The sequence below is a fragment of the Euwallacea fornicatus genome, chromosome 1 (assembly GCF_040115645.1).
Source record: "Euwallacea fornicatus isolate EFF26 chromosome 1, ASM4011564v1, whole genome shotgun sequence".
Classification (NCBI taxonomy): Eukaryota; Metazoa; Arthropoda; class Insecta; order Coleoptera; family Curculionidae; genus Euwallacea; species Euwallacea fornicatus.
Window position 1 is genome coordinate 7,765,440 of NC_089541.1, and position 13,189 is coordinate 7,778,628.

At 34.2% G+C, this 13,189-nt stretch overlaps 1 protein-coding gene across 10 annotated transcripts in view; it reads right to left on the bottom strand.

The window, feature by feature from the left end:
• The window catches only part of cpx (complexin), a 220,394-nt gene that overhangs the window by 180,209 nt on the left and 26,996 nt on the right, over positions 1–13,189 (bottom strand). For 2 of the 10 annotated variants that reach the window (XM_066290228.1, XM_066291011.1), the window contains exon 1: positions 5,123–5,250. The exons of 1 other annotated variant lie outside the window; for it this stretch is intronic. The gene's annotated coding sequence lies outside the window, so the exon portion shown is untranslated. Of the gene's footprint in view, positions 1–278; positions 530–5,122; positions 5,252–8,477; positions 8,539–13,189 lie in introns of those variants that run through there. 7 more of the 10 variants (XM_066290393.1, XM_066290551.1, XM_066290309.1 and 4 more) reach the window with 5 other exon arrangements.

Consider the following 13,189-nt stretch of genomic DNA (forward strand, 5'->3'; position numbering starts at 1 on the left):
CACACAAATTTTTAGACAAAGTTAATTTTCTGCAATATTTGAAGGCATGAAATGATTTCCTTGCAAGTAATTTCTTTTACAATATAATTTCGTGCCTAATATCAAACATATGAATATCAGCCTTTGTATTGACGATCATCGAACCAACTAATTTGACTTCATCTATTCAATCTCCCCAACCTATACTTACCTCATGGAAAAAAAACATGCATAAACTAAACAAACTATACAATGGTCGAAAACAATACAATTATTAACTTAATTTATTACATACCTACCTTATGAATAGAATTACACTACACTAACCTTGAGGTTTACCTAGACAAGTATATTGAATCACAGATATCACTCAAGCAGGAATCGACTAACTTTACAAACAACGAGCCATCATTAGAGGAAACACCGGAGATTTTCGCCTTTGTAACACGAGCTGCTTAACATCACAACAAACACTGAAACTAAATCACTAATTAATCATTTGATGGTTTCTTTATCAGTAAGTTCAGCGCCAGTCTGATAAATTAATTCCACGATATCGACAATAGCAGGAAACAAATTACGGAACTTTGGTGCATGACGTGCTTTTTGCATGGAGAGAGATACAAGACAAGTCGACTCGCAGAAATTGCTTGTGAATGTGTTTATCGATTTAAATTTATATGGGAATGCGATAATAATCGTCGTATATTTACTATTATTAGAAATTGATCATTTAATTGTCTTTAATCATTAGAAGTAGTATAACAGCCTGAATGTGATAGGGCAAACTACGCTATCGTCAGGTCCCTCAATCGTCCATAGAGCTTGAATTCTCAAACTCAACAACAAATCCATTTCATCACAAACCGGATCAAAATTTGTTTATATTTAAACTTTTTATTTTATTTTTGGATTTGCCATTAAATTTTGTGTTTTTATAACTCTTTTATCTGGTTTCCTTAAAGGTGCACTTTAAATTCTACCATTTTATAAATTACTGTTTTGTTTCCAGCAACATTTTCTTGTATTGCTTTAACGCGGCATTCCAAACTAACAAAAATATTTGATAATACAGTTTTTCCCCCTCAATAAGAAGCTGCTGCCGCTGTTAATAAGGTGCTTTTACGATCCAGGTTTTAACAAGAAACTTCTCTTAGTCTTTCTTAAAATATATAGAGGGAAGGCGTGTCAGGGAAATAGAGCTGGATAATAAACCTCGTAAGCAGAGAAGAGTTAGAATTTACTAGTTAAATTAGGCACTTGCGACAAAGAGCTGCGAATTTGGAAAAACTGCAAAAAAAGTGAATCCAGTTTATAACAAAAGCAGTAATTTAACCAAAAGAGCGCTTCACCTAAAATAGTTCCCCAACTCCTTTATAATTTAAAGCAGTTAAACTTTCCCACTTTCGTATAGATGTTATTGATTAGGATTCTCGTGAACTCCCTTATAGAAGTCCTTGTTAAACGAATGGCAGTGGCAAAGAAAAAAGCTTTTTATTATGGTCAATCCCTTTGGTCCTAAAAATGGTAAATCACCTTTGAGAGTTCACGAAATCTTTTGTTCTAGCACAGAATCCTTTGGCCCCGTTCTGCAGCTCTACAAATATCCGCTTTAGTACCTACTTTTATCACAAAAGTATTAAAACTGCAGCGTCTTATGTAGCTACTGCACGATCAGAATTATTCGAAAATACCAAAATTTACAATTAAAATTAAACTGCTCAATTATGATCAACTAAAACATCTTATCTTCGACATTATTTTTGTTCCAAGCTATTTTAAAACTATTTTTGAGATCCTAGTTGATACTCATCTCGCAAGAAGTGAAGAAACACAATACACAATGGAAATTGGAAATGGCGTTCCTGCTTAAGATCCAGTTTCATCCTTTCCTCTCCTAATACAGGTTGAAAGGAATATTTACAGAAAGGACCGATTCCAGGGTGATATGGTTTCTTTGGTGCCATAAAACCGTGACCCCTCGTGGAGTTCTTTTATTACACAACTTCTTTAACAAGAAATTCCCCCCGTTTTGGGACTCACTCTGAGAATATGTACTGAGAAAGCACTTGGGGAGGATGTGTTCAAATTCTTTGTTCAGCAAGTTATTACTGGATGATGTATTATAGGGCCTTAATAAAAAAAAAAAAAAAAAAAAAATATATATATATATTTGTGTACGCCTTTGGCTTTGTGCTTCGCGTTTAATATTTGTCTTTGTTTTACAAGGGAGCGACGTTTTAGATATTTAAGTTTTCAGGTTCATGGATTTTGTTAAAGAAATTCTGTGACTTACACTTAGAAATAGGGAATGCAAATTCGTTAGATTAAATCAGAAAAATACATATTTTTAGTATAGGGGTAATCTGCATATTGCTTTTCCATAATGCAATTTCTGCGCAGGGACCTACTTACATATATATTGTAATATCACGAAATTGAAACAACTTACATTGTGACAATTTCCACTTTCATTTGTTGGATGTTATTCATAATGCAAGAAAATTAGCGTTAAATCCGCAAGACGAATCAAACGTTCAAGTAAAACCTGGAAAATAGTATTAGGCAATTCGGATATGTGTATCTACTTATTATATAAAAAATATATAGATACACACACACTACGCCGCGCGTGTCCGCAGACATACGCATACGCACGTCGTGTGACAATAAACCAATAAATACATAGTTGTTGCACAGAAAACTTAAATATACAAGTTACGTTTACCGTGGTGTGATGCATTAAGATTACCCCTCCGTTTACCATTTACGGAAGAGCATAAGCTGTGTATGTTGACGTCATAAGTAAGCGTTAAAGTAACTCTCCCAGTTCAGGTTAGTTCAGGTTATGCGCAGATAAATTTGTGAAACGCAAGTTAAAAAGCGTCTGGAAAAAGCTGAGAGAAACCATTTTGACATATATAAACGGTTATTCCTACGAATAGCAATTTATCTGCTGCCATTTAATTTTTCTACATTTATGTTCATCCGCAAAAAAAAAACTTCAAAAACTACTATATACAATGGGCTCCTAATTGGTCTTCTATGTGTTGCAATGTTGGAAAACTATCATAGCTACCAAGCCGGTTAAATGGAAAAGTTTCTAGACAGTTATACTAGTAATTTAATGACGAAAACGGAGCGGTTTTCTTCGAATACTGTACAACACAAAGAAAAGTGATAAATACAAAAGTTGTGTGGTACTTTGTTATCTTAAAACTAGAGCATTCCCGAATATACGGCGAGTGTCTAAAAAATCGTGACTCTCCCTTACCAACCGTATTAATTTAAATATTGGATCTCTCTCTCTCTCTCTCTCTCTCTTTCTATTTCTCTTTCTGTCTCTCTCTCTCTGTCTCTGGTTAACTAACTGTGACATGACAATAAATTTTGAAATATATATATGCAGAATTTGCCTTGTTTTTTCTAAATATTCTATCATTTTAGGGGTGCCTTGTACATTCAAGCTCAATTTGCTCAACATTAAAATTTAATGTTCTGAGCCATCTTGTATGAAGTAACAATCTCTTCTGCTTCAACACCTTCAACCAAATATAAAATAATGAGGTAATTAAATATTACAGTCAACACGCTTCAAATTGGTTAAAGCCGATTCAAGGGTATGGTATTAAAACCAATTTTTGAACATAGTTACCTGAAACAACTGACCGTCTGCCTATGGATCTCATAGTGAAGTTGTTGACAGATGCGTTCCAAAATTAATTCGATAAATTATGATAAATTTATAAAACAATCTAATTTTTTTATTTCGATATTTGTATTGTTCTGTTAAATAGTACTTCAGTTTACAGGCTCGAGACTATTGATTCCTTATATTCTCAGGTCATTCACTGTTTGATGGTATGACTAGTGACATATTATTCTAGGTATATAATCTACTGCCAACCTTGAGAATCTCTCTAATTTCTGACCTTTTCGCCCGCCTAACTATCGGTTTGGTTCGAACAACTATGAACAACCAATTTTATGGTTAAGCACATTTGCTCACAGCTTTACTATCTGTGTTTCTTGCCCAAATGCACACCTTCCTTTCTTTTCGTATTCTTAGTAACTCCCCCATCTTTCAGTCCATTGCCATTGTTCCCATTATGTTGCGGTTTCTGATTCAACTTCAAGCCTCTTCGTTATTCCTGGATCCCATCAAGCTTAGATAACTCTCAAACCACCTATCACTTACCAGTAATCTTCAACTAACAAACTTTGCTATCCGATTTATACGGTGGCTTATTCCTTTATTTATTTACTTACTTCACATTCGCGGATAATGCGAATTAATGAATGCGAATTTTGATAAATCACTTTAGCATAAATGCTGGAAGGTCTCTATAATATCAACCAATTTAGACTTTGTACTCTTGAGGTTGATTGCTGGTGCTTTGCAACGCATTTCAATGTATATTTGAGTATACCGTAACTCAAACAACCCGCATGCCACATATATTGATCACTTTAATCTATAATTCTTTTAGATTATTTAATCAAACAATAATGGTATTGAAGTTGAATTGTGATGCCTATAGGTGTTAATCAATAACACGTCGAACGAAATTTTCACATTACGAGAAAGTTAATTGAATCAATTTGCAATATTACCTTTTTACTTCATAGCCAATTGGAGAACCTATCAATTGAACACCATAAATGCATGAAATCAGCGTTGTATTAATATTTAGTTAGCATATAAATATGAAGATTTATAAATGGTATTTAGTAGGTTATGTACCTAAAGCCGCAGCATGAAGCAAACTCTTTCAATTATCAAGGGCATAACCTCAAAGGCTACATTGCACCTTCCATGTATCATTACTGCAAAATGATAGTCACAAATTAAGATTTACGAACGTTGGTGTATCGATTACCCGGCTAAGAACTGGGTTAAATTAAAATAAATAGCTTCGGCCTAGAGCTAAATCGAAGTCCACTGTACAACGCTGAAAATACCTTTAGTGGAGATTATTATCTTGGTGCTATAAGGGTTAGAAGGTTGGGTGTACATTGAAAGTTCATGCGGTTGATAATGAAATGATTATTAGCAATACATACATGGTTTTTAGTGATGAACTTCTGGTATTTCTCAATAAGGAAAAATTTCTAGCTTAACACGTAAATTGGGGCCCCTTACCTGTCAGAATTGGTCGGAAAACTCTCCGTCAGGATTTTAAACTCCAGCCACCCTATGAGAAACACGTTAGCCAACTTATTGGCACGAAACAACCGACAACGTGAATATCCAAATGCCTACTGCGCATATTCTGAATTTTCTGCCACGATATAGACGAGATCGGCGAAAATCCTGGAAAGCAGGGGTCGATTGCCGACGGTTCCTCGATGTCTGGAGCACACTGGCAACGTCATCTCTCGTTTGAATCCCAAAACGTTCCTAATGTTTCCCATCGATTCCAGAGTTCGTAATTTGACTTTTCCCTGATAAATGATCCATAAATTATCTCGTTTCCCCGTTTTCCGCTTTCCTTTAGGCATGCGACGACGGAACGCTTTTATACGATTCCTCGATAGTTTTGGGTCACACAGTGAGGCGTTAAGCGAACTGGAAGTTTATGGGGACTCGCTTAATGCAAACTACGCTTTGTGCCTACTTTTGGGTGAAATTTATGTTAAGCTTTTTTTCTTGCATATAATATAAGGGCTTCGGAGGCGTAATGGTTGTCGATAGTGGTGAGTTTAAGCGTGGTCTTGCCATAAAATTTCCGAAGGGTAAACAAAGGTGACAGCTGAAGTTTGAGATGATTCAGTGGTCGAAAGCAATCCAGGGAGCTAAATTTTAAATCGGTTTCAAAAGATCGTTACTGAGCAGTGTCAATTGATAGCTCCCCTTCTCTATTTCTCTATATTAACCATTTAGGTGCTTTGAGAATCGTATATCGGTAAGTACCGGGTGTCCCGTTAAGAGAGAACGCCCGGCTGTGTTTCTAAAACTGTTGGAGGTGAAGCTTTGAAATGAAAAATGTTATAACAAAAATGATCAAGATAAAATGTTGGATATACTTTGTCAATACCTAATTCCATCGTCAGGTGGCGTATTTCGTAGGGTAAACGAAAATATGTCAAATAGCTGAAAGAAAGCAATGAAAACGTGTACTGAAAATGTCACAGTTTTATTCATGGGATGTTTCTGCATAATTTTTGTATGAGAATTTTTAAAAATATTTGCAATTTTTTCGCAAAGGGCGCTGCCAATATCTTCTTTTAACGGGACATCCTCTGCATTCCTTCCTATTCTTACACCTTCATCACCTATACAACAGCGGATTACACTTCAAAGTATCGAGTAATTTTAAATCTTAGGGATGACTATTCATTTTGGCAATATACATGTCTAAAAGGCCTGCTTTAAATGTGTACATAATTCCATGAATATTTTTAGTACTCGTACTTTTCATGTTTTTCTCAAACTTTATGTTTTTTCCTCTCATGCAACGAAACTATGTTCTCGTCCAGAGTCTTTCGTTACTCTTTCTTCTTTCATCCTCATTTTATTTACCTAATGTTCTTTATGCTAATCAGCAAATTCTTCTTTTTATCCTTTGTTACTGGCACAACTTTTATATACAGGGTGTTCTTTAATGATGTGCGTATATTTTAAAGTAGGATTCTACATAAAAAATACTGATAGTTTATCCTATAAACTGTTCTAAAAATACTGCGTTGCGAAAATACAGGGCTGCAGAGTTTTAGGAAAAAAAACGAAATTTAATGAAAATTTCCAAAATCACTTAAAATATTTCAATGAAATTTAGTATGCAAAGACAATTTATAAAGCGGCATGAATTGCAATAAAAATATACGTTTCAAAGTAAACTTATTCAAAACTATTTTAATGGGATAAATAAAACAATAAAAAATTTAGCACATTATGGGTTAACATGGTAATGAAATATGAATTACAACTTACTCCAATATTTTTAAAGAAAAAGAAAATACGCCGCATATTTTTATTAAAATAAAAATAATTAAAAAAGAAAATTTGTTGTTATTATTGTTATTAAGATCTATTCATTCAGTTTTACCTTGTACTAGTGCAATCTAGTGTTTTATTACTTCATTAAAGCATGCATATTAAGTAAAAGGAGTCACTTTCGACACTTGTTGTAAAAATAGTTTTTTCTGTTTCTTGTTAGTTGTAATTCACATTTGATTACGATGTCAACCCATAATGTATTAAATTTTCTTCTGTTTTATTCGTATTAAAATAACTTTCAATGAGTTTCCATGGAAACGCATATTCTTAGTGCAATTAATGCCCATTTATAAACCGTCTTTACATACCAACCTTCATTGAAATATCTCAAGCGGTTTCAAAAATATTCATTAAGTTATTTTCTTTTTGTAAAAATTTGTAGCCCTGTATATTTATAACGAAACATTTCTGGAACATAATTTATATTACAAACTATCATTACCTTTTCATGTAGAATCCCACAATAAAATATCCCCACATCATTAAAGAATATCCTGTATAAAGATTTGTCATGCCCGTTTATGTCTCTTTCTCCCCATTAATTTCGCACTCAGATGCTGATAATCATTCCCCCTTCGAAGTTAAATAATGTTCTTTTTCTTCATGTCCTTCTTATCCTTTTCTAAAGTAAAATGCTTTCCTTTTCAGTTCCATGTCACGTTATTTTATATGCACAAAATGAACGAAGTTTTAACATGTTTTTAGATTTTTTTCTGTTTGTCGGATCTGCTTTATGTGACATTTTTACAATTTAAAGCAACAATTATTTAGAATACTAAGCTTCTCACAAAATCTACAAATTTTGCACATTTTTAGTGAGATATACAAGAAACGTAAGTGCCTATTACACATCTCCCCATTGTTAAATATATATGTAAATCTAACTTCTAATTGTTGTGTCCGTAAGGTTTAAGGCCGTGGTCTTACTTAAAAAGTAATTAATAGAGGAACTGTCCATAAACAATGACGTTTCTCATTATTGAGCCGTTGATAATAAAATGTTTCCAACAATAAACGCGCCTTCACGGTCGGAATCGCAAACATGATATATGGATGGGTTTTCTTCGGGGGAACAAAACATCTTCAAGAATTTCATTTGTTAATTCCTGCCTATTAAATTTTTATCAAAAAACCGACTACAACCTTCGAATATTAAATACGAATAAACCAATAATCATTTTTTTTAATATCCATACTTCTATCAGATTCCTTTTCAACTGCAGTTCTTACATTTCAGCATATAATTCGTAATACCCAAGAGAATTTCTCGTCTGGACGAGAGAGGACTACAAAACTATTGCCCTTAGTTTACCCAAAAAGAACGATTCGATTTCGAAATTCCGTAGACCGTTAAATTGCTCTAAACAGAAATCCAGCAATGTCTTTGACGATTTATTTAGTGGGCGTCCAACTGGATTGGATTTGATAAAAAGTGTTGAGTTATTTCAGCTCTTTTTGGGAACATGAAGTGAACTGTTTCTCTTAATCAATGACTCACCCCAACTACACCACAAATCCTCGTTAAATCGAGGAAGTTAACTACTACACATAATAATTAAATTAATCGACACCGTAGGGTAGGAAGTGGACAATAGGTATGGTTCTGATTGAATAAGACCGACGATCCAACCATTTACACAGGGTCAAGCATCAATTAAGCTTAAAACAATATTAAATTGTCGGCATAGATATTTTGCCTCTGAGGATGGCTAAAATAATCATGTGCAAATTTAAACTTATTTAAGGCATACAAGTTTTTATAAAAGAAATTTTTAGAGAGGGGCACGCAACACTATGAGCCCTTAGCACTTTCGTCTGAATTTAGCTGGATAGGTATGTTCGTGAGATCTTTACAGTCACAAAATATCTGGATACATGTCCCTAGTCCACGTACTATAGAAACCACACTCGTATTGAATAATAAAGAATTAATTATTGAAAACATTACTCTTCACTTCTCTCTCAAAATGTGGGTCACGGAGAAAACCAGCATTTCTGTACATAATTACACATTATATTATTCATATTTTATACCTATGCCGAATCACCTTAATAATAATTATTAACTTATCGTAAATAGCGTCATTATTAAAGCAAGTTGAAAATTATACTCATTAGGTAAATTATCCTCAGATTAGATGGTACAAGAAAGCTTGGTTGTACATTCTTCGCATGATGAGCTTACCACTGCCTAAGAAGTGGAATAAGGATTTTTTTCTTTAATGAAAATGTAATTCTCCAATAATAAATATGTCTGTCGCACATGGCAAATTCATTTACTGCCAGCCATACAATTAAACCAATCTGTTTGTTGTTAAAACACTTTCGCTCAAATTGATTTATTTAAATGGCTACTTACCTATTTATGCAAATTTCTTTTATATTAGGGAAAAGTCGAGAACAAGAGGAATTAGCATTTAAATGGACTCAGTTTGAAACTGCTTCTGTATAGCTGAAAAGCTATGGATGGTTTGAATATATCCTTAATTCGATATTTTAAGTTGTGACGATGGTAATTTTCATTTATAACCATCGCGCTTAAGCTGAGTGAAAAATTTTAATGAAGAAGGTAAATTTGTTGTACGAAAAAAAGGCTAAAAAGCCCTTTTTCACTCTCCAAGCGAAGACTTGCACAACGTGAGAATTGCAGATCAAACAAATTAAGATGACTTGAAAGTCAATACGAAGCAATGGGCAAGGGAAGTAATAAATTTCCTTTTGGAAAGTAATGAAAAGAAGCAACAAGCAGTGAAGTGCATGCGCAAGAAAATAGTGTTATTGCAAAAATGTTTCAAGAACAGGCACAAACTCTTTGATATGCCACGTGTTTTTTCAGAAATTATTTCAAAATTCATTTGATCACGTAACATAGGGGAAGTCGGGGTAAAAACATCTGGGCTAGAAAAATTGAGAGAAAACTAAGAAGAGCAAAAGAATAGAAGAATAGGAACAGAACGTCGATAAGAGAAGCGTATAAGAAGATAATAAGGGAAATTTATAAAGACCGCTCGGGACCTAAAGTGACCCAAAACAAAGAGAAGAAAAGCTTGCTAAAGAAGTTGGAGACATTAAGTAGAAAAAGATGACACTAACTAATTCCAATAAGTTTTCCTATTTTGAAGACGGCGATATAGTTTTCCTCGAAACGTTAACAGGGCTTTTCTACCAAGCCCTGTGTGAAATGTAAATGCTACTCTCAATTACTTTAACTCAAAACAGTGTGCAATTCCCTCGCTCCAACAATCCCCAACCAAAATAATCAAAAAAGACGCACTTTTTTATTCTTCGGTAAATTTATTCTGCAATAAATTTGCCAATAAAAAACTCTATACGATTCCCCGCCTGTTTGCTCACTAAAAACTACTGCACCTTTTAACACTTCATTATTTATTCAAGTTATTTTTTAAACGATCATTAGATTACGTAGCGGCATCCTAAATGTTACATTAAAAATCCGTTATTCAATAATTATTATTTAAATAAATAAACCCACGACATGCATAGGTGGAGAGGCGACTTGAAAGTGTCGCTCTGTATACTGATGATCTTAATGCCAAATCATCGTTGCAAAATAATATAGAAAGCTGACAAGACGTTGTTGTGGAGACATATTACGTGAAAGAGAGCAATAAACTTGAACATACAGTTCTTAAAAGTCGAAACTTTTTACCTTTCGAATGTTGTATATCGCATTTAAATTTCACTCTGTTACTGAGCCGGTGCTGGCGCTGAACGAAATCAGATGTTCTGATACGAAGAGGAAAAATGCGTTCTTTATTTAATTAGGTTTCAAGCTAAGCCTTACCCATCTGTGACTTGATAGAATCAGAAAATATAACGGATGCTTAGCTTTTGGATTAAACGACTGTAAAAGAAAGCGATGTGTGGTGTTCTGATGTGATTAACATGTAAATTAATGTGGAACTTTCCTTTGCTTAATGTGGCAAAGAAAATTGTACGTTAAGTTCTAACTTTTCACAACGCACTTTCGACTTTAAGGCCACTTGTGTCACTTATACAGAAACATCCTCCAAACTGCGATTTCACTGATGTTTCATTTTCTCCACCACTCCTCCCCAATTCTTTACCTTAACTGACAGTTTTCCTACCATGCCATTTTGCTGTTTATTTACTAAATAAATATAAAAGAAATTTACGACCACCCAATTGACACTTTTATCCCTTCCTACGTATACCTGGATATGATTTATAGATAGGGGGCAATCAAAAGGAGTCTTTATTGCCGCTGCTGCATTAAAGTACTTTACTCTGTGATTGTAAAGTGATGGCAAACTGGGCCTAAATCACCGTGATTATTCCCTATTTGAAATGTCTGTAAATAATCTCGACCCAGTTCCTTCTCTTCGTTCTAATAAATTCCTAAACAATTCCCATAATTTGCTCCCAACATTTTGTTAATCAAAACCTAATTTTTCTCAAATTCTCAAAGCTCGTAAAATATTACAAAATACAATTACTTTGGCTTTTTACATGAATTTGAAGTTAACATTTGGATGTAATTAGTCATCTAAAAAACGAGTTAAGCCATTTGCCGCTTGACGTAGCAGAAAACCAAAGAGGAATAAATCAGATGTCGAAATATTAATTTTGAAAAATTTAATTAAACCGGAATCCTATTTGTCTGGCCATAATGAAATTCTGTCATTCCACGACGCTGTTAGGTGGCAGAATTGTCGGTAATTAAGCAGAATAAAATTTTAGTTTAGCACTAGTCAATTCTATGGGGGCCGTTCTAGCACGAAAGTGGGTACCGATTGTTTGGGCGTGAACTGTATTTTTTTTCAAATAGAATTATTATAAATTTTAAGAAAAATAGAAGATTTGGTTCAAAGTTTGTGCGCACCTAATGTGAAAGTCTAGCAACACACACCGAATGTGCGATTTCCAAACTTCCCCCTCGTGGTTTTGGATATACCTAATATGGGCATCCTGAAAAGAAATTTGCAGACATCGAGAAAATTAAAGTCATTTGGAAACCCAATCAACTTTGGAATTTGCTTATGCATTTTAGAAATCTCGCGAGTCACACACTACCAAGTTTGGCTGTCTGCCAATATACCCCACAGAAAAATTCATTATTAATACTTCTGAAATTACCTAATTCTAAAACGGCCACGACGCAATGATCACCCTCACAGACCTAGATTTCATCCAAAAGGGTTTCTATAATGTCACACTTATCTTCACGACACCCCAATGGCGCCACAATTATCGCTGCTTTCCTGATTTTCTCGATACGGACTTGATCAATCTTGGAGGTTAATAAAAAAAAGAGTCATGAGTAGATACATTATCCAGAGGGATGCCTCACATCACCATTCCGAGAGAGTCCCTTACTCTTACCATCACTCAGGCAGCCCAGTTCCTGAACTGATTTGATTCATACCATTTTAGGATGAACGCACACTCGTAAAATGAATATAGCAATTATGATGGGATCAATGTCGAATTTTTTATTGCATCATATTGTTATGTACATTTAACGCACCTCGAAATAGAAATGATCAACAGTTATTAACAGACGCCAACGATTAAGGCCATTAAGTGTAAGAACACCTACACAAATATGCACCTTTTCCAGACAATTTGCTGTTAGACTATATTTATTTTTCATTACAGTGCAAACGCTAATTACTTCCACAATTCCTCTTGTAGTATCGTCTCTGAAATTTTCTCTTTTATTTAGCGAATTTTATACAACAGACGCTCAATGACCTAAATAGTTTTTGGCGACGTTTAACGTCACAAGAAACTCTTTTAAACTTGAATACGATCCAGAAACAGTTAATCAGCAAATTATTTAAAAATGTTGGAATGATCTCTTTTCTACCAGTGAGCAACATGAAGATTATATTCTCTTAAGCGTAATTAGGGAAGACTTGCGATTCAGTATTGATGTTCTTGTCGGTGCGTAATTGAACGTTTTTGATTTATTGAAAATAGTGTATCCCAATGTTGCACTCCAGCTGATATTAATGTATGGAACGAAGCTAAGCAAACGAATAATGTTAATAAAGAGGAAGATGTGGACGGTGAGGACAATGAAAAAGTACCCCATGAAGTAAGACATAAAGACCTTTAACAGTGACCTACATATATCCACTAAAATGTACCAACGTGCGCTCTAAATATTCTTCTATATACATCATTCTCCTATGAATCACAAGCCATTGATTAAATTGTCACCCC